Source organism: Meleagris gallopavo, chromosome 1 (assembly GCF_000146605.3).
Source record: "Meleagris gallopavo isolate NT-WF06-2002-E0010 breed Aviagen turkey brand Nicholas breeding stock chromosome 1, Turkey_5.1, whole genome shotgun sequence".
NCBI classification, from domain to species: Eukaryota; Metazoa; Chordata; class Aves; order Galliformes; family Phasianidae; genus Meleagris; species Meleagris gallopavo.
The window spans coordinates 9,401,645-9,423,059 of record NC_015011.2 but is presented as its reverse complement, the minus strand read 5'-3'; the positions used below and the strand labels follow the sequence as shown (position 1 = coordinate 9,423,059).

The 21,415-nt window shown below is 37.3% G+C and overlaps 1 long non-coding RNA gene across 1 annotated transcript in view; it reads right to left on the bottom strand.

Moving 5' to 3' along the window:
* Positions 1–918: 918 nt before the first annotated feature.
* LOC109369703 overlaps positions 919–21,415 on the bottom strand; it is a 38,130-nt gene continuing 17,633 nt past the window's right edge. Inside the window, exon 2 of the long non-coding RNA XR_002119123.2 lies at positions 919–4,121. This is a non-coding gene — a long non-coding RNA (uncharacterized LOC109369703). The remainder of the gene's footprint in view (positions 4,122–21,415) is intronic.

Genomic DNA, 21,415 nt, shown 5'->3' with positions numbered 1-21,415 from the left:
AAGAGCTGCTTTTGTACAAAAACATGAACAAACAGCATTTGCTGTGTCCCAGCACACTCCCTGTGAGATTTTACTCCACCCATTTTCATCTCTTTTGCTTTTGAAAGTCTTTGAAGAATCTTCCCTTGTTGATTTTCTGCAGGATCTTCAGAAGATTAGAGCAAATGGAGAGAACCAAATTTCATCCAGTGTGAGAGAACAGCACAATTACAACTCATCAGTACTCAAGCATATAACAGAGAGGTTACCCACTGCGTCCCACTGCCTCCTTTTTTGTTCCTCAGATGCTGTGTACAGTGTGAACTTTTAAACAGAGAAGCCAGTAACTTTGATTTCTATATCAGTAGGCTGTGTATTTTCTCTCCCGATCCATCCTATTTTGGAAGTCTCAGACTGCCCTCCGTAGTGAAAGAGACTTGAGCTCCCCAGATGAACAGGGCATCTTTCCTTGCTTGCTAATCTAATCAAATCATCATTAAATTTATTGCTCATTTTGCCACCTCATACTACTTCCCAACACTGAGCTGAAGCTTTCTCTCCTTCCTCACCAACTGCACAGATTTCTCTGCCACCTCTGTTCGCTTTACCCTTACTTGCTCTCCTCCATTTAATTCCACTGCTCGATCAAATTCATCTTCATTCCCTTTCAGCAGGAAACGCTCAGTGCCTTGCATTGTATATGGCGCATGCAGAGACAAACCTCTGGAAGTTGTCTGCCTCATTAACTTGCACAATCTGTAAGACACAAGGGCAGAGAGTTGTAGAAACATACCCAGGAACAGAGCTTTTCCAATTGCACTTGCTGTTGTGATAAAGAGTTTTGAGACCATAAAAAATAAGCAAACACACCAAAACCACACTTTGATGTACTGCGCAATGTGCTTGATGAAAACAATAAAAAAGCTTTCCACCCTGTACAGCACTTCATAAATATGCATTTATTTCCTCATCTTTCATCAGTTTTACAGATGTAACCAGTGCCTCAGTGTTAATATTTGTCAGAAGCATACAATGGAACTTCAGATACTTTTATTATACAGTTCTGAAGTAAAAAACAAATTAATGGTCCTTTCCATAAGGAACGGAGCAAAAAAAAAAAAAAGCAATTAATTTCTTATAACATATTACAGCATTACATAAGATTTCAAACTTACAATTCTATCCTATCCCGTGTATTGTATTTACATACTTGAGTAATTCGTTTACTATTTACATATTTCAAATACTGTAGTCATAAATCTGTTTATATTGTACATTCCTGTTTAAATTTTTATTACATAAATTCTTTAACGCATTTTAGACACTGCAATTTCAGTATTTCACATCAGTTCTAGGAAATTACTGCCTGGTTTCACCAGTGATGTGTCCGGGTGCCTCCTTCATAAGAAAATAGATATTACAAAGGAATTTTACAATATTCAGAACCTCGAATTTTGAAAGAAAAAAAAAAATTGTTGAAGATGGGATGTAACAACGATTATGTTATTTCCTTTTCTGTGTAGCATTATGCTTGGAATGACATTTTTCCTGAGATGTTCAATGCAAGGCGGTTGGTTGGTGAAATATTTTATGGAAATTTAAACGTATGGAAACATTTGAAATGTTACATAAATGTTGGCCGTCTATTTCCTGCAAATGATTCCTATCTGTATAGATATATAACTTTATTTATATATCTATCTCTTATTTTCCAGAAAAATCTGTATCTATATAAATAAGCATCGATATTAGGAAACGTCTCGCTATCCTTAAAAGCAATGTGCTCAAGTACAATATTCAACTTCTGACACAGACACAGTAGTAAACGTGACCTCTGATGGTAATGCTTTCTTCCAAGGGAAGTCAGAGACAGCGGCTGTGTTTGGAAGACATGGCAGACAACTTGCATGGACCCATCAAGGAATTTTATGCATCCAGCCTCGTGTGTGCTATGCAGAAGCATCTGACACTGCAGACAACTTTGGGTCAACTTTCCATGTTACGTGTAACTACCTAAATAACATCTCAAGTAAAAAACAATAATTATTATAGAAATCTCTTACAACATTGTACATTTAATGCTGCGTGTCTTTTCTCTAGTTACAATAGTATGCTTTTCTATTAACAAATTAATGTGAATACAAAGACTAAAGCAAACGGTCATAAATTTCTTTTACTCTGTTATTAGCAGATATTCTGTTAGGCACAATATGACGTTCTTTGTAAACATCAAGACAAATCTCCATACATTACAGCGTGTCAACGTGAACTTACAGAAACAATTTACACACGTTTCAGAAACAGAGCCCCACTACAGACCCCCGGCAAGGTGCAGCAATCCAGGAGGCATCAATTTGTGGCCAACACAACTGAAAACCCCAGCTGCTGTCAGCGGGACAGAAGTGCACCCTCGTCAGCAAACCCTGTGCTTCGGAATTAATTAATTGCTTCCTCTTCTACCATAAAGTTCATTTAATTTTAAAACACAGATCTCATTATGACACGTATTTCATTCTTTTTACCCTGAAACAACTTGTTATTTATTATACAGCTGATGTCAAGAACTAAAGCCCCTAAAATAAGTAATGTAACTAATATGTCTACAAAGCTTTGATCAAAATACATATCTATGTATTTTTAGGAACTTTAAAATAATCTTCCAATAACAAGTCATAGGAGAATACTTCTTGAAAGAACTTTATTTCCCAAACTTAAAAGTGCACCATACTTTTTGTGTGACACTGTGCAACTCTAGAACCAAACTGACGAATATTCAGAGCTTCTAGTACCCATGTGTTTATGGAAGGCACAAATTAACATGAGTTTAGTTACGTCTAATAGAGAATTCTTATCTGAAAAGATTTCTTGAGAATAAATAGTGGACATAAATTGTGTAAGTTTCAAAGAAATTATTCCGAATCCCACCATTATTTCAAGAAACATTGCTTTCATTCTGCACAGTCACAGAGAATTTTTATTCTGCTCATGTTGTGAAAGTGAGCTGTGTGTACAGTTATTGGGAACTATCTTTTCACTTCTTCTGAATAATAAGAAAAAAGGTACTAAATTATTTAACAAATGAGCTTTGAACAGATATATTAATTTTCCTTTTCTAATGCACTAGAAATGGAGAATAAGGCAACAACTGAGATAAAAATATATCTTGCTTTGTAAACCAAGCTTCTTAGTAAGATTCTTAAAAGTGAAATCTAATAATGAAAAACTGAAAGGCCTTGAAAGAAAGGCTTTAATTATTGTAACAATACCACACCTTCCATTCAATATTTTAAAAACACTCCTGAATATATAAAGAGGAACTTATCTTAGTGTTACTGATGAGTCTTAGGTGTAAAGTCACTTCTTCGTATGGCTAAAACCTTCTACAACACCCAACAATACTGAATAATGTTTAGAAAATGCCATCAATTTCCACTGCACCCTTTTATTTTCTTATATCATTGCATTCTAACTCCATGGAACTCCATGGAACAATGAAAGATGGTATGAGAATATCAGCATCCTCCTGTTTATAAACAGTCCTCAAAACACAGGTCTTGTGCCTCAAATGGTCTTGACTGTGAAGAGCTTTGTTTTTCTCATCCAAAATGAGTAATCCCAACTGCCTGATAAAGTCATGACATAGCAACAAAACAGTCACAAAATCATTCTGAGAAATTCTAAGACTCAGGCATGTATAAGAATTGTTCAACATACATTCAACTCCATTTCACCAAATTATAGGAGGGGAAAAAAGAAGACAATTTTGTGATAGACTTCTGAATTAATTTTTCATGCTGAACAAAAAAGTTCTCTTTTCAGTTAAATTCATTCATTACTCAGTATCTTTTTTGTCCATTTCTTTGGTATTCTGTTCTCATTTTCCAAATTCCAACAGAATTCTAATGGTCATCTCAATTCAAATGAAAGAACAATGAGCTGAAATCACAATCAAAACAACAGATGCCATAATAATGCAGAACACATCGGTCTTAATAATTTCTGGATCTTCGTATTCATTTCTTGTAATGATTGGGGGCATCTGCAAATGCAAACTTCAGTCTGTAGGCCTCTGCTAGGAGTACACTGATTTCTTCATTTCCCCAGTGTGCTGTGGGCAAATTCTGTAAAAATATCAGCAATTCCTAGTTGGAGAGAGGGAAAAAAAAAAAGAAATTAATATATATTTGAAAATAACAAGTGCTATAGCTATATATATATATATACACATACATGCATATATAATAGTTATTTATTATAAACTGATTACTTACATGCATGCAGCACCTCAGTATCCCCAAAAAAATCTGAGATCCCCTTCAGTGATTTTTCTGTAACTTTTATAGCAAGAAATACTTGCTATTCAATCTTTCAGTTCAGAAACAAGCTGTTGGTTATATCTGATCTACAGCTCTTTTCAAGTCTTCAGAAATAAAATAAATAAAATAAAATAAAATAAAATAAAATAAAATAAAATAGGGATAAATTCACTTTCTTTGTGCATCATAAGAGTGAAAAAAATTATAATCTCCAAGTGAGAGCTAGGTAGGCTGTATTTACTGCATATATGAGTATATAGCCTTATATGAGTATATATGAGTATATACCCTTATATGCGTGTACAGTAGCAGTGCCCCTGATCAAGGTTGGGTATCCCTTGTTGTGTTCAAACAAACAAGAGCTCACGTGAACTGATTGAGAATGTTATGCTTCTAAAATGAAAACAGTGTTATTACTCCCATTTTACAGCTTCTAATTGAAATACAATTCTTACAGGTTGGAGCACACACAAAACTCCCAGAAATTCAGTTCTGAGCTAAGTCCAAAATGGTTTAACTCAGGACCAGTCTCTTCTCAGATTTATCTTATTTCCTACATGGTTTTAGCACCATGACACTTCTTACACACCTGCCAGGTCCAACCAAACTCTTGAAGTTTTCACATATTTTGTGTACAGGTCCTCCTGCATTTAACTGGAAGACAGACTGTAACTTTCAGTTTGTAACAACTGTGGCCCAAATTGTATCTATGTCCCTATGCTAGGTCTGAACAAAATGCACATTTACATTTCCTCTTTAACAAACCATAATATATTCATTTAATGTTTAATCCCTACGTGTTTCTATAACCTCTCTACCAGGTGGGTCAGGCAGACAGCCACAGATAAAACATGGTTGCTGACTACATCACATGTCAATGTCAGATCTACTATTTACTTAGTAGGCCAGGTTAGTCCAGTGCACGAACAAAAGCGTTAAAATTCTCTTCCCTAATTAATCTTTTCACATCCAAACATGAATATCTGGCTTTTTCGAGGGCCGCTAGGTATGCTATGTATATTGTACAGTAAGAAAGAGTTATTAGTTTAAACTAATTTATTTCAATGTAGATGCTGTTAGTATACAGTTGAAATTTCATAAAGAAAGCAAGTTCAGATGAAAATCTGTATTTATTTTAAAAAGGTCCTACAATGAGGATTCTTGCTTTCACAGGGCATATGTTTTACTGCAGCAACAATAAATATATGCAACCTCCTACAGACCCAATCTGCAGGACTGTGGTTCTCTACTGAGCTATGGTGCACAGGGATCAATGACTGCACTTCAAAGGATCCCTTGACGAGATTATCTGAAAATATTTTCTTTCTATCCAATTTCTGAATGACAAAAGGACATTCTATCTGTCTGCTTTGCTGTTTATCCAAAGTATTGTTGGCCTCCAGAGTTGCACAACTGCACCCATTCTCAAAATTATGGCTGATTCCAGAGACTGAAACTCTTGACAAAAACTTGCCAATCACTTCAAACGTTTTCATCTTCCCTGCTATTCTTTGGAGAAGTAGCACTATTTGATGAAGAACTTTTTAAATATTTCTATTATAAATTGCAAATATTCATAATTATTTTCATCATAATCAAGTACAGAAAGAAATGGCAGAGTGATCTATTGACTGTCAAAACCCATTTACCTTTAAGCAAGCATTTTGTCAGCGTCATCAGGGGGAAAAAATCATTCCTTAACTGTTCAAACCCAAAGACTGAGCAGTGAACAAATCCAAGTGGGCTAACTAGCCAACAAAATGAAACACTGCTTAGTGATTTACTAAAGATAAGGCTTATGTATCTGTGATCTACTACTTTAATGAGCTTCAAAAGTGTCTGAGGTAGAAATACATTCTTCAGCTTGCTGAAGACACAAAGTATTTGAAAGTGCAAAGCAGAATTTGGAAACAGACAAATACGGAATATACAGCATGCTTAAAAATGAATAAATAAATAAGTAACACCAAGAGAAAACTCTCTGTAGTCCTAGGTTCTGAAGAAATGAACAAACATATGCTAATCAATACCTGCAACAGTCCATGACAACATGATCTAAAGCTGCTCAATTTAACACTGTACACTTGCAAAAGAGCGAAGATGACCATATGAACCACTCAAGAGTATTCATTCAATTTTAATTATTATTCTTACAAATAAGAAGATCCATTTGAATCCTCGTGCAAATAAGGCATCCATGCTAACTGGTTAAATTTGTTTTCCTATTTACTTCCAGAATTAACATATATGAGACACACTTTGAAATATGCTGAATTGTGAACTTGGGTTAATGCTTAGCACAAAAATACACTGCTGACAAACTGCCTGGTATACTTCAGAGCAAGAAAACTAAGTTAAAAAAAAAAGAAGAAAAAGCAGTATTTTTATAATTTTTTTTTCCTGCCTAATATTGTACTGTCACATAGCTGGGGAATCTGTCAGATACTTTCTGGTTCCATTGAAAGGACTCACCAACTATCAAGGCTAAAGGGATGAAAAATCACAGGATCACAGAATCACAGAATTGTAGGGGTTGGAAGGGACCTCTAGAGATCATCGAGACCAACCCCCCTGCCAAAGCAGGTTCCCTACACCAGGTCGCACAGGTAGGCGTCCAGGCGAGACTTGAATATCTCCAGAGAAGGAGACTCCACAACCTCCCTGGGCAGCCTGTTCCAGTGCTCCGTCACCCTCACGTGAAGAAGTTCTTACGCACATTCGTGCGAAACTTCCTGTGCTGCAGCTTATGTCCGTTTCCCCTTGTCCTGTCTCCACGTACCACTGAAAAGAGACTGGCCTCACCACTATGGCCGCCACACCTCAAAAATATATTGATCTTCTTTACATACTTAATTCAGTTGCTTCAAATTACACCCACTTATCTGAGTAGACCTGGTCAGCTCCATTTTTTCATGAAAATTATCTAATATGTCCATATGTGCAAACAATCCTTAATGCCAAATTTTACTTTCTTTTACAAGCAAAAATGCACTTTTTTCTCCCCACACACCCACTTCTATTGATCCTAACCTGGAGTTAATTATGTGGCAGTTCATCAAAAATTAGCTGTTAAGGCAGCAATGTTTTAATAGAAGCACTAGTGACCAAAACCACAGTTTAAAATTAAGTACTTAAAAATAGCATCACTTAACTGTGGCTTTTAATATCTTTTAAAAAAAAAAGTTGCTATCCTTTTCAAAGCACTTAAGATAATTTGAGTTGTTAGATTTAGTTGTTAGATTTGGAAGTAAGCTGAAGTTGGCCTCCAAGCAATTATAACCTCCATCTTTCCCCAGCTATCATTTTAACATCTTTCATATTACTGCATGCTAGAAGATTTTAAAGTAGTCTAAACACTCTCTCTCAGCACTTCAAGTTTTCATAATTCGGTGGGTTATACTGATGGAAGTTAGTGAGTATTCACATCCCAGTGATGTGTGCCACACACAAGACAACCGATACTGGATAAAACTTTACTCTGCATGACTTGCATGTATTTGCTCTCCAGCAGTGTTCAGGAGTTGTTCTTAACCTAATTTACCTTTTTTCAACATTGACTGAAGTCTAAACTGAGCTGTTATAACGACCGTCTCTTGTGACTGACATAGGTAAACTGGCAATCCCAAGAGCCAGAGCCATAAGCTGCCATATTCAATTTTCAACTATCATTTGAAGGCTCTGCTAGCTTGGGTCAGCTGTGAAAAGGCCCCAGGTGGAGAACTGCAGCAGCAGTTATCAGTGGGTAATGCCCATATTCTCCATCACTTTATCGGATGTGTTACATTCATGTAAAAGAACCACAACGGTTCTTTGAGAATATCAGCTTTAATACCCCTTAGCAATGTCACAAAAGTAACTGTGACAATAATGCCACCTAGTCTTCATACCGGGCTTTTGAAATGTAAAGCATTCTCACATCCGTATTTTTAGATCCCGCAGATAAAACTAAGGACAGCAGAAACTACCTTGCCCAAGGGCAGCCAGCAGATCATCAGCAGAGCTGGGGTTTCCAAAATCCCACTCCAAAGTTTGTTTGTATTTTAGCTGCATCTCCAAGAGATACAGCCTAAATTTCACCCCTTACATTTGGGAAATAGTGCACTCAAGTTTCACCTGCACCAAACAGCCACACTCATCTCCTGAGCTAAGGCCTGCGCCATGAGCTCGCCTACCAGCACAACTTCAATTCCATCCATTTCCCTCCTCGTGGCACACTGGGGAGAGGCACTTCTAGCCTCCCTCTCTCCCTCCTTGCCATTCTGGCAGTGGCAGGTTTCTTCCCTACTGGAAAGGATCACAGGTATTTGGGATGAAAACAACCAGTAGCTACTTTCTGATCTAGGGTGTAACTTCAATTTAAACATACAATCAAAAACCCTTACAAATAAAAAATTCTTACAAATTACTTCCTGTTTATTCTTATCTCTCTTTAAGATATAGGCAAAAATAAGAGTGTTAAAAGCTTTAACACTGCAGAGCATATGAAACGACGGTGAATCCCTTATTGTCTATTTTGACTGACCAAGCCAGCTTTGGGAATTCAGAAGCCTCTGCGCAAGAGCAACATTTAGAGGAAAGATGTAGAGGAAGTCTGAGGTGCTACATAGTTTTGCTCCTCTTTCCCCCCACCAAGTACAAGAAAAAACATTGCTCTAGCTCTGTATCTAGCCTTGCTTTCAGCAGCAGATTGCATTACAGACCTCCTGGGGTCCCTTCCACACTGAAATTTTCTAGTATTTTATTTTCTAAAGGACAAGGGCTTAATTAGAAAAGAAATCCAAAAGCACGATAGAAGAATGCTAATATACTTAACTCACAAACAGAAGAATATTCAGTCCCAGAATATAATGCAGTACACAATTAGGAAAGAAACACGGGCAGAGAAAATATGCTCAGTGTAATCAACGAAACTACCACGAAACAAGGAAATTGTTTACTTTTTTCCTGTATATGGATTTTGTAGCATACAGTGCAGTCGCTACATATTTTATTCGTTTTCTTCTGTTTGTGAATGCATCCTAGTGTTTTTCCACTCCCTAGAATATTGATTGTTTGTAGCAAAATTTTTGTTCCATTCGCAGAAGAGGAACTGTGTGATAGCCTCCCATGTATTAACCTTCTTCACTATTACAGGTATGATTTGTCTGCTGTTTTCTCGCCAAGAAAAGAAAAAAATGACTCCTTTAAAACAATGTGTAAATATTTCAAATTGTTTCAGAATAAAATATGCTTTGTCTTGTTCTTCTTTAAGGCTGAATATTCCCTGGGTTGGGAAGATGCAATTTGTTTACACAGGTTTCACAGTGCCCATCTCTGTTTTAGTCTGTCTCCCCTAACAATTATAATGTGCTTCTTCACTTCCAAGCTGAGGGTTTTGTGTTTTATTGGTTTCTCAGTTTCTAGATCTCCTCTTTGTATCTAATGCTCACCCTCAAAGCTTGCCTTACAAAGGAAACAACAGCTCTGCTGTTCATGGCCTGCTGCAGAGATCCCAGCTAGCTGGTTACAATAGCAGCTAATAAGCCATAAACAAACAATGGCAGCCACTAACCCACTTCTACTTCATCCATTCTGATGAAGAGCTGAACTCATTGACGGGTCCCTACCAGGACCTGACCTCCATATTACTGCCACACGCACCATTTTTCCTTGAAGCCCAAAGATCACCTTGCCTCTCTCAGCCACTGAGTTCTTGGTGCAGTTCCTCTGTAACATCCCATCTCCTGCTCTACAAGGGGAGTGTTCCTGAGCCAGCACCATCATGGAAACTTCCAAACAAGCACTGCACATTTCTATCAGCCAGCCCAAAGGGACGAGGGAAGCTGCCAGGGACTGGGCTCCCTGCACAACAAAGAGATATTGGGCATCCAGATCCATCTTGCAAAGATGAAAGGGAAGGCGACGTCTGCCACTCTGGATCTAACAACAAGAGGTTTCTCTCCAATTCCTTTTGCTTATTGCTGTGACCCATGTCTAACTTAACTGAACACAAAAAACAGTAACATAACAGAGTTTTTATTTCTAGCTAATACAAAGCAGCAGTAGCTAAACTCAAACTCAGACACACTGAGGAAATTAATAGTTAGTTTTTAAAGTCAAAATTGAGAACCAGTCTGTTAATTTAACAAATCAAGGCAATCCTAAAGTACAGTACTTTTCTTCTAGGTTGTTAATCCTTCCTGCTGCTAACTGCAATGTAATTATGGTATGAATACTTCTGGTCTACAACAGCTCTATTTTGCACTGATAGGCAGAAACTGCAATCTTACTATATTTTACGATCAGAAATTTAACAATATTAGAGTTTATGATAGCTTAGAACGAAACGGAAGGTAAATTAACTTTATATATAATTTTTCACTATTTAATAAGGAATTGCTAATGGCTGTATTTTGAACAAGTGCTGTATCTGTTACACAGTACACGCACATATGGAACACTGCAAAATTGATGCTGGCCATTTGATTAAATTGCTTCTTTATGAGAGTTACATGCATCCTAAAAAGTTGTTCCTGTAATTTTAGAACACAGCATTTACTTTTAAAGAACAACTGAAGTGCAATACTACTTAAAATTCATTTAGAGGAAATATTGAGTCAAGCTAAGGAACAAACTAATTGGTGTCATAAAATATGCTCATTTACTTGTTTAGATAATACAAAACAGAAATAAGCATATATACACATGCACACATTCAACAAAATTCTATATCTTGTTACATTTTATGGGGAATTCTATAATAATGTAGTGCTAGAGACAGCCAGAACGGGACAACAACTTTTTTTTTTAACCAAACTTTTTTTTTTAACGCCATACATAAACAAAATGAATTCTTAATATAAGAATGATCTAATTCTTTTTTCCTTTCAAAATGGTCATATTTGGGATTGCCAAGTGTGAAAGACAGAGGTGGCACGGATGGCCAGTACCAAGTGGGCATCCCATCCGTTGACTCCAACTCTCTCCTGTGCTGCACTATGAAGCAGAAGGACAGATGTGCCTAGCTGAGCCCCTGCAACTGCTGCAGTTGCTAGGTGGGTAATGGGCTGTCCTAGCCTCTGATCCTCTTCCCAGAGACTCAAGATGAAGCACATCCTGCCCAGCTCTGTCAATGCCCTCTTCCTCCAGCCTGTTATTAGAGTGGGAACAAATGCACAGACTGGTGCCATGAAAACATCAGTGTAGTGCACACTGCTGACTCCCACTGACCTTCTGCCTTACCAGCTGCTTTTCCTTTCTTTCTGCCACTTGCTGTTCGTACATAATGCAGCAAATAAGTAGGACTCGAGCTCTAAGGTGAGTTCTTTTTTCTTTCTTGAGTACTGTAGTTCCTCTTTCAATATGCTCAGCATTTTCCTTATGCATGCTGCCACTTCTCATTTCTCCAGCTGTCTCTGCTATCTGCGGTTGCAAATAACGAACTATATTTCTGGAGTGCTGCAATTCTTATTAATTACCTATATCTCAGAGTCAGAGAAACCATTTCATTTATATTGGGCACAGCTGGAATTGAGAAAGCTGAGATTTCAAAATCCAGTATTAAACAGATAGTAGGAAGAAGTAACTTAAACTTCAGTTTAAGAAACGCTTCCTGCAGACACAAGTCAAAAGGCTTCCAACATTCCACATCCTGTGGAGTGTGATAGCTGAGGTATCACAAAACACTTGAGTTCGGTCACTGGAGTCTCACAATTTCAAGCAATACGGGTGAACTTAAATTTTTCAGAAGACAATGGGGAAACACTGGTTTATCTGTCAGCTGGTAGGAGCATTTAAGTTTGAGCCTCCATTAGACCTGGTCTCAGGGCTTAGGAGATGCACATTCCTGACATGTCATAAATCGGTGAGATACAAAAGTTCGCATTCTGTCAAATAGCTATTTGAGGGGAAAAAAACAAATTCAGTATTTCCTGAAATAGTGAAAATTGAACTTAGTATATTAAATACTGAAATACCTTTTCTTTAACATTTATTGCTCAGTAACTTAATTATCCTTCTTTATTATGCAATAATTCTTATTTAAGTTAATTTTGACCTTGCTTTTCTACACCATCTTAGCCAACAGACTAGAGCTTAAAGAATCCAGAACAGAATGAAAGCAACTACAGACAAAAAGGTTATTCAAAGCTCTAACATGGATACTTTAAAAAAAAAAATCTGAACAGGGTAAAAGCCCTTTTTTCTCCTGCCATCAGTTTACTTCCAGCAACACAAGTGAGTAGTGATTCTGAGAAGATATATAGAATCACAGAATGGAGTAGGTTGGAAGGGACCTCAAAGCCCACCCATCTCCAACCCCTGCCGTGGGCTGGCTGCCCCCCATCAGCCCAGGCTGCCCAGGGCCCCATCCAACCCAGCCCTGAGTGCTTGCAGGGATGGGGCACCCAGAGATCTATGGGCAGCTGTGCCAGGGCCTCACCGCCCTCTGAGTAAAGAACTTCCTATTAAATACACATTTATAAATAAATAATAAATATATTTTATTTGTTGAACACATGATTTAGTGCTTAAATGACATCAGTCCTGCTGCACTTTCTTAGTCTGAACTAGGAGTCATACAATTTAACTTGTTATGCATCTTTAAAATTACTTGTGATCTGAAATACACAGCTACAGACAAATCCACCGCACTGCTGAAAAGCATTAGTAAAGTCAGTCTCATGGAATTAACTTCTCTGACATTAATTAGTTTGAAAATCTTTCCAAGTTCTCTAAAAACTCCTTTCCAAGTGTAGAAATAACAATAGTCAGATATGGCTCAGCTGTCATATTCCAAAGCTGGTCAATAGGTAGGGCTGACAGCTCTCACGCGAGTGAAAAATAGGTGGTGACGCTTCAACTGAACAACCTCCTGTTAATCTTCTGAAAACATACAGAAGCACACTGTTATAATTAATTTCAGATTCCTAAGAAGAACTTAATAGAAACCCACCTTAGCAATCTAAAAATGAAAGCCTGTGAAAAGTTAATGGTCTTATCATTTCCCTTTCATGTTTTGCTTTTCGCAGCTGCTGAAAAGGAGTCTTGGATTCAGCATATTAAAAACATTAGGACAGCAATTAAAGTCCTGTTTCATCCGGTAAGGTTCTGTTCTGCAAGTCATTAGCATTTTTAATTGGTAATCATAAAATATGGGTTTTAAAGAACTATGTCAGGGAAGCTGAGCTCCTTTAACTGAAGAAAAGATTTACATCTCCATTTTCATTTACAAGGGTTAACAGTTAACAGGATAGATATAAAAATACATAAATTATTATGCCAAAAAAGAGAGTATAGAAGGACTGCTTCTTAGCTAATGCTGTTCTCAAAAGAAAACAGAGAACAAAACAAGAAGTAAGCCCACTCCCTAAATCCTGTGTCAGGAAACAAATTTGCATGCTAGATAATTTTCTTCAAGAAACTTAGCATCTACATTCAAAATTCGTATTCAAGTTAAACAGGAGAAATTAAGGTACTGATAAAGAAGGTTCAATAACCAAGGAAGAAGAGGAAGTCATCTGATTCAAACAAAGATGTAAATTCAGACTTCAGTCAGTCAAACTACAAGAGCTACAATTTCTTCCTTACTTTTAAAATAGAGATGACAAAACATTCATTTTAGAAATACCGTATGAAAATGTAGTATCCTGTGAAATGTCCAGGAAGATTTCTCAGTGCCCATTCTACACAAAGCAGAACAGTCCAGAACTGCTCTGATTATACCTTTTGTCATTACTTTATGAAATAGTGCTTGAGTATTTGGAGACATACGTACTTCTTACATCCTGAAATCTAAATAGTATGCAAAATAAACACCCGAGCTTGACAGCATGACAGGAGCTACATGCACAAAGAAACAAACCAAGAAAAAAAGATGAAAATCAGAAGTCATCCTATTAAAAACAAACAAAACCCACCCAAACATAGAATCTACTGTACTTATCAAGACGGCAGCAATTATAGTGCAATTTCATTTCTGAAGTGATTAGCCATGAGTCAGATCATTTTTCTTCAGTAGTCAAGCAAAATAAAAAAGTTGGTACAACAGATTCCAAGTGAAAGTTCTGTCTCTTCCAAGAAGTCCATATGCTGCCATCTCCACTTTATTTGGTTTTCTTGACCACAATTTAGCTATTCATTTTAAGTGGTACAGTTTTCATTGCTCACAACTCTTATTGATATTCTCCTCTTTACAATGACTTCTAAATCTTAACACTAATGAATGAATAAGCACAGGAAAGCAAAGAAAGAAAATGATCAAATATGAATTGAATATAATGAACTACAGGGACAAGAGTGTATCAAAATATTATATATTTCAGACTTAAAAAAATCAGCCATGCTTTAACAAAAGATATTTAATATTGTATAAAATAGCCTGGCTTGAAAAGGATCACAATGATCACCTAGTTTCAACTCCCCTGCTATGTGCAGGGTCGCCAGCCACCAGGCCAGGCAGCCCAGAGCCACATCCAGCCTGGCCCTGAATGCCTCCAGGAATGGGGCATCCACAACCTTCTTGGGCAACTTATTCCAGTCCGTCACCACCCTCTGAGTGAAAAACTTCCTCCTAATATCTAACCTAAACCTCCCCTGACTCAGTTTAAAACCATTTCCCCTTGTCCTACCCTCATAAACAGCCGTTTCCCTCCTGTTTATATGCTCTCTTCAAGTACTGGAAGGCCACAGTGAGGTCTCCCTGGAGCCTTCTCTTCTCCATGCTAAACAAGCTCAGTTCCTTCAACTTTTCCTCATAGGAGAGGTGGTCCAGATCACCATGTAAATTGTCCTGAGCAGAATTTTATATTATTTTAAGAATTTTAAGAGTTGTTGATATGAAACTGCCTTTCTATTTAGTTTAGCACTAAGCAGATAGCTATGTCTTAGATATACAAATTTTCACACAACAAACATGTCACAATTCATAGTAGCAACTTACACTATTATACTTCTTGTGCTACAAAAATCTCTAAATGTAATTCAAGTGGAATCCTGTCAGTATCCTAAGACTATAGGACTGTAAGAGGCCAATTCCATGTATTTGTCATCCACATCACAGGAAGCCATATACAGGTGTTTGTTCTGAATAATAAATAACCACTCCACTCTTGCCATGGCAAAACCATGAAGTATTTGCACACCTGCATCAGACTAAAGGATGTTAATAAAGAGAACCAGCATGCACAACCATGGCAGTAGAAGCAGAAGAACAATCCACCTACATGAGTATAGTTAAAGGAAAGGACAGAAAAAAGACTACCCAAAATCCTATGTCTTAGGCTGGCCAGAGAGTCTCATAACCAAGAATTTCTGAATGACCTTGGGAAACGTCACAAAATCAGTAAGAACTAACCCAAAGGTCTCTAGCTCTGAGAAGAATGCTGTTCATATCAAGAAATAGTTTAGGTTTCCTTGGTGAGCAAAACACGCAGGCTCAAGAGCACAGGACACAGGATCATCCAAGCTCCACAGATCTCTTCAACACACAAAAACCCTCCTGTCCATTTCTTGATGGTTTAAGATAAAATGTGTATCAAAATGTATTTCCTTTATAACTGTTAGAAGAAATTATGCATGAGCAGAAAAGAAGTTTTAGCCAAGGTTTAACAGAAAACTACATGGAAACAGTAATTCAATTTTAAAAAGTACATCTAAACTGTATACTATAAAATAAATCAAAAAAAATCTTCCAAAAGAGCATAAATACTATGCAGGAAATATCATTAAGAATTATGCTCAAGACATCTCCCAGCCTCTCAGTAGAGACAACAACAAATGCAAACCAAGATTAATCTTACTACATCATACAATACCTCACATACATTTATCAAGCTCTTTATCTCCTGTTATTTTATGCAGAAGGTGCTCCCAAACCTCAGTTTATCTAATGGTTTATAAATCAACGTGAAACAACTCATGTCCTTTTGATCTTTCACCAAAATTACATTATAGCTTAAATCTTTACCCTCCATTATAAAGCATCCCAAATGCACTCTAAACGAGTTATCATCCCACCTTCTCAGGCTCCTAAATGCAGTTCAGCAAAGCCATAAGGTACCCACAAATATCCTAAATTATTTTAAGACGACTAAAATACTAATATATTTTACTTATGTAATATTTACAAGCCTTTCTTTAACATCACAATGCTCACAAAAAAATAGAAGTCTACAATTTCAGCTTTAACCAACCAGAAATTGAGATCAAATTTCAATATGAGATAATGAATGCCTCAGCTTTAATGGAAAATAGAAGTTGCAAATCTACAGCTGAATGCAGAATTTATTCTTTGCTTATCTACAAAGGAACAGCCTCCAGACACAAACATGAGAAAAGAACTGAATGTTTCTTCAGTACAGTGACAACAGGCTGAATTAATCTTTTCTGACTGCTGACTTTTAAGATTTCCAAGATTAAAGTGCTAAAAGTGCTTAGCCACGAGTCCCTTTTTTTCATAATTCTAGTTCATAAATGCAAGGAAGTAATGAAGTTTATGCTCTAAAACTCTCCAAAAATCTGCACTTTCAGACCAGTGGCCCCTCATTCAGTTATTAATACCCAATAGAAAGGTTTGGCAGTCTGGCAATTGTGATGCAGATCTTTAATTGAAGATCTAGGAAGTCAAAATTCTGAATTTTCCATAATGTGAACACGAATCTTAATATGTAGATCGCTCCAAAAGTAATGCCCCCTATTTGTTTTTATAGAACCTACAAAAGATACAAAAAGCACCATAGCGCAATTTATCAGAGTAAATTCCAAGCTGCAAAACACTATTTGTCAACATAGTCACCACCATTAGCTGTGCATTTTCACCAGTGATGAACAAGAGCCTGCCTGTCCCACTCATTAAAATCTGCACCAGAAGAGATGGCCCACTGTTTTGCTATGATGGCCATTGCTAGGAAAACGTTGACCACACAGCCCCATCTTTCATTGACTCGAACAGACAGAAGTTAGAAAGTGCCAAATCTGGATGTTAGGTGGGTGTGGTCAGACAGTCCAGTCAAAATTGGCAGTGAACTCCATGGTCTTAAAAATGTTATGGAGCCTGATGTTATCATATTTCAAGAGAGAGGCTATCTTCTCTGTCCTGACGCTAGAAGTTTGGGTCGTCAGTTTAGTCAATGTCAAGATGTAGTTGTCAGAGGAGTTGACAGCTTGTCCAGGTTCTAGGAAATCCAGATGGATCACCTCTTTGCTTTGCCAAAAGATAGTGCACATCACTTTACCCACTGAGGGCCACATCTTGAACTTTTTCATTGATGTGGAATTCACGTGCCGCCACCCCATAGACGGCCGTATTCACTCCAGCTCACAGTGGTGATATGGTCTTGTCACCCATAACCCTCCAGGAAACTGTCATCCCCAGCCTTGCATTGGTTCAGTAGGTCCTGACAAAATTGCATGCAGTGCTCTTTCTGTTCCTGTGTTAGCATTTGTGGGACCCACCCGGAAGAAACTGTGGTATACCAACATCGCTACCACTGATTCCAATGTATTGAAACCAATATTCAGCTCTGTAGACAGTTTTCTTGCCATAATCTGCTGACTCACACAGATGAGATGCTCTTCATTTTGTGACGTGACACCTGTGCGTGGTTGTCTGAAATACAGTTTGTGTTTTCCATCACTGCTGCCACTGCTGAAACACACCACCCACAGCCTCACTGCTCACACCTACTGTTTGGTCTCCATAAATGTATAGCAAGTGGCGATGAATGCCAATTTTTTTCCACAAGGAGGAATTTAATGCCACATCTTTGCTTCATAGATACTTCCATGCCAGGCACCATTTTGTCAGACTGCTTCTCTGTCATCTGTTTCACAGCAACAAAATGTAATGGGATATTGGTGGAATGGTTTAATCTCTACTGCCATACCACCTCTGATACTGTGGGCAAACGTAAGAAAACAAGAGGCATTACTTTTGGAGCAGCTTTCAAAAAAACATGGAAAGTCAATATGGAAAAGAGAAAAATAGTTTTCATAACAATCATTTTAGTGTGTAACAGGTACTAGTACAACATAAACTGAATTTTAAGAACAGTCTGTATGATTTCTTCAGGTTCTCAAGTCCATATTGTTTGTTAAAAATCTAAATGACATTAAGAAGAGTTGTATGGGCTTACAGATTCAGAGAAAAACCTTGAAAAATCTCTCTGATTACCTGCAGACTCAAAACTACATAAATATCCATACATTAAGGAAAATATTATATTCAAATTGATTTCCTTTAGAGAGCTGGGTTTTTCACAGAATTACGTATTTTACAAAAGCATATATTGTGCACACAATATCATTTTGTTTAAATAAATGAATATGACAATATGATCAAAAGGTCATTAAGTGTTTGACGAAAGCAGTAAAAATATTTCTAATAGAAAAATACTTTGATGGTGCATTAAGTGATATAATCCAAGGGTTTAATGGGAAGCTTTACTACATCTTCCATCGGTTCCTCGAGACACAGATGAGAGCAGGAATTCCTATATTTACCACAGTAATCTCCAAGAGAGGAAACTATAATGCAGTTTGGAAGAAGTGTCCTTTTTCAGACAGTAGAATAAAGGTATCAGCTACATGAACTGTAACTTTCAGAAGTATATTACTGGCACCAATTTCAGTTTACCTTAATAATTTTTCCTGTAAGCTGGCAATTCAGAGGCAGCTACGTGCTATGTTCTGTCATTTTTTTGCCAGCGGTGACAATCATAAAGTATGTGAGAGAGTACAACAGCTATTAAAGATTTTTTATGTTCCTGTTTAAGATGTTGTCCTATGTAGATCAGCATGTGAGATTAAACGTGTATAGGAATCGTGATGAAAAAGATTAGGAAAAGTAAAGCCTTGGTGATAGCTGCCTAAGGACAACGGTAACTCAGCTAACAGCTAGCAAACACTACTCAATAAAATATAAAAAGCTCGAGTTTACTTCATCTGTCATCCAAAATTCAGGAATTAACTCATTAACTCCAATGTGATGTTAGTGAGCAGGTATTCTTTACTTACAGCTTCAGTTGCATGGGGGGATATCTCTCCACTAACAACACATACCTTGAACAAAAGACCTTCAGCTTATATGCATTACTTGTATTACATTTGCAAAAGGTTTCCCAGTCAGGACATACATATTCAATATTGCCCCCAAAATCATTAACGAAGGGTCCCACCTCCTTACACATGCTCAGTGATATTGAGTGGGGGTCTCAAAGACCTTCAGAGATGGAAGAAGCAGTCTTCCTCTTCATGACCACCAATTGCCCTCCTCTTGTTTTTTCCAGGTTGGCAGTTTCACAGTGATACACTGGAGAGGGCCCCCACACTGACTTAGATAACAATGATATACTGGGCTTCTTGAGTAGATAAAGGATGTTCTGCTTATCATTAGACCCAGTGTGTTTTGCTTAGCATTAGCTAGTTTTGTGAAAGAAGTATTGTTCAGTTAAGTATGTTTAACATCAGACCAAGTGCATTTTGCGTAGCATTAGCTAGATTAGTTATATTACATCCTTCTTTGCAAAAGGATTTCTAGTGCAAAAATCATTTACTGCACAGAGCAAATGAGTTGAGATCTTCCTCTTCATGGCAGCTAACTATGAGGTTAGGAAGAATAAAAGTGGCAGATGTGCTATAATGACTTTTCTGGAAGAATTTTAAATCCCATTTGTTTACAAGTAGATGACAAAACAATAGGCATTTAAATACTTGTTATTTTTACTGTCTTGCTGTTGAAATGAGACAATTTTGTTGTAAGAGGGCAAAATCTACATGCAAGAGCATTTAGGAAACCATAGGAGAAAACAGAGCAGTGAAAGAAATACAGTTAATCCTCCTCCATCTGCTCGTCTCAAAGAAAGTCATATGTCACTTCATTCTGTTATTCAGCTCCTACTCTAAAAGCTTTTAGTTTCTCTTTGTTCTCTTATCAGTAGTTCTGATTGACTTTGGTAGTCAAATGTGCAGGCTCCTGTGATTTTAGTCTTCTCCAGGGTTACACACTGATAAGGCCAATAATTGACATTGTTATGCCGCAGTTTTTGCTGAAGAAATAAACATGGAAAGAAAACAGTTTTCTTTGTAGAGAAGTCTCCAGTGACAGCTGTGAATTACCAACCAAATGGAAGCCCTGCCAGTGCATTTAGTTTAGCAGGTCACCTAAATTGCTCAGGAAGAACAACACTTTTTCTTTGTTCATAAAAACGCTTTTGATATTGAAATGGAGAAAATGCAGAGATCCCTTTGTGGTGTTTACTGAAAATACATTAAAATGTTGGTTGATGAGAGAAAAATATCCTACATTAATCAGAAAGTGTTTTTTCTGGAAACTTACAGGCCAATAAAATCAGATTTTCATTGTGTGGAAGATTTGATTTAAAACTTTGATAGCAGCAGAATCTCTGTAAAATACAAGCCATAAAGCAAGGCTTACCCGAAATCTCTCCAGATTATACACACCCAGCATCAGATTCTGCCTTTCTTAGAAGGCAGCAGTCAGAACAAACAGGTTTTCTTGAAAACACGTGCAGATTAGAGGGGACCCCCAGTATTGCCAAGTGACCCTACCAGTGTGCAAATGAACTGCCAGATCTGTAAGGGGTTTGGTCTCAGGACCCATAGAGCCAAAAAGCCCTAAACAGAAAACGTATATATATTTTCTGTTATTTCACATAGGCTTTTGAGATAAGGAAGATACTGGCAAACCAAAATGCACTTGCTTCTAGAGTTCAGTTACACTAAACACAGAGATTACTCAGCAACTGTTACGTCTTTTTAATCAAAACAGTGCTTTTCCACTGCCAATTAGTCTTCAGAGATATCAAAATGTTCAAGAGGTAACTGAGTGAAGTGAAAAATGCATGAGAAATGATGACTGTCATTTCAAAATTGCATTCTAAGGCCAATTCATTGTCTAGTTGTTCCAAAAGGGGAAAGTATTTCAGATGCTGTCTGAATCTATCTAAGACAGCAATCGTATACGTCAGCGGGATTACTGTTTGTCAGATACAAAACAGAAATTTGGGCCTGATTAGTAGAGTCATAGATATTAAAGCCAGAAAAGATCATAACTTATCTTGGTCTGACCTCTTGTGTAGGTAAAAGGAACTAAAACTAAACCTGTTTTCTTTCAGGAGAAAAAC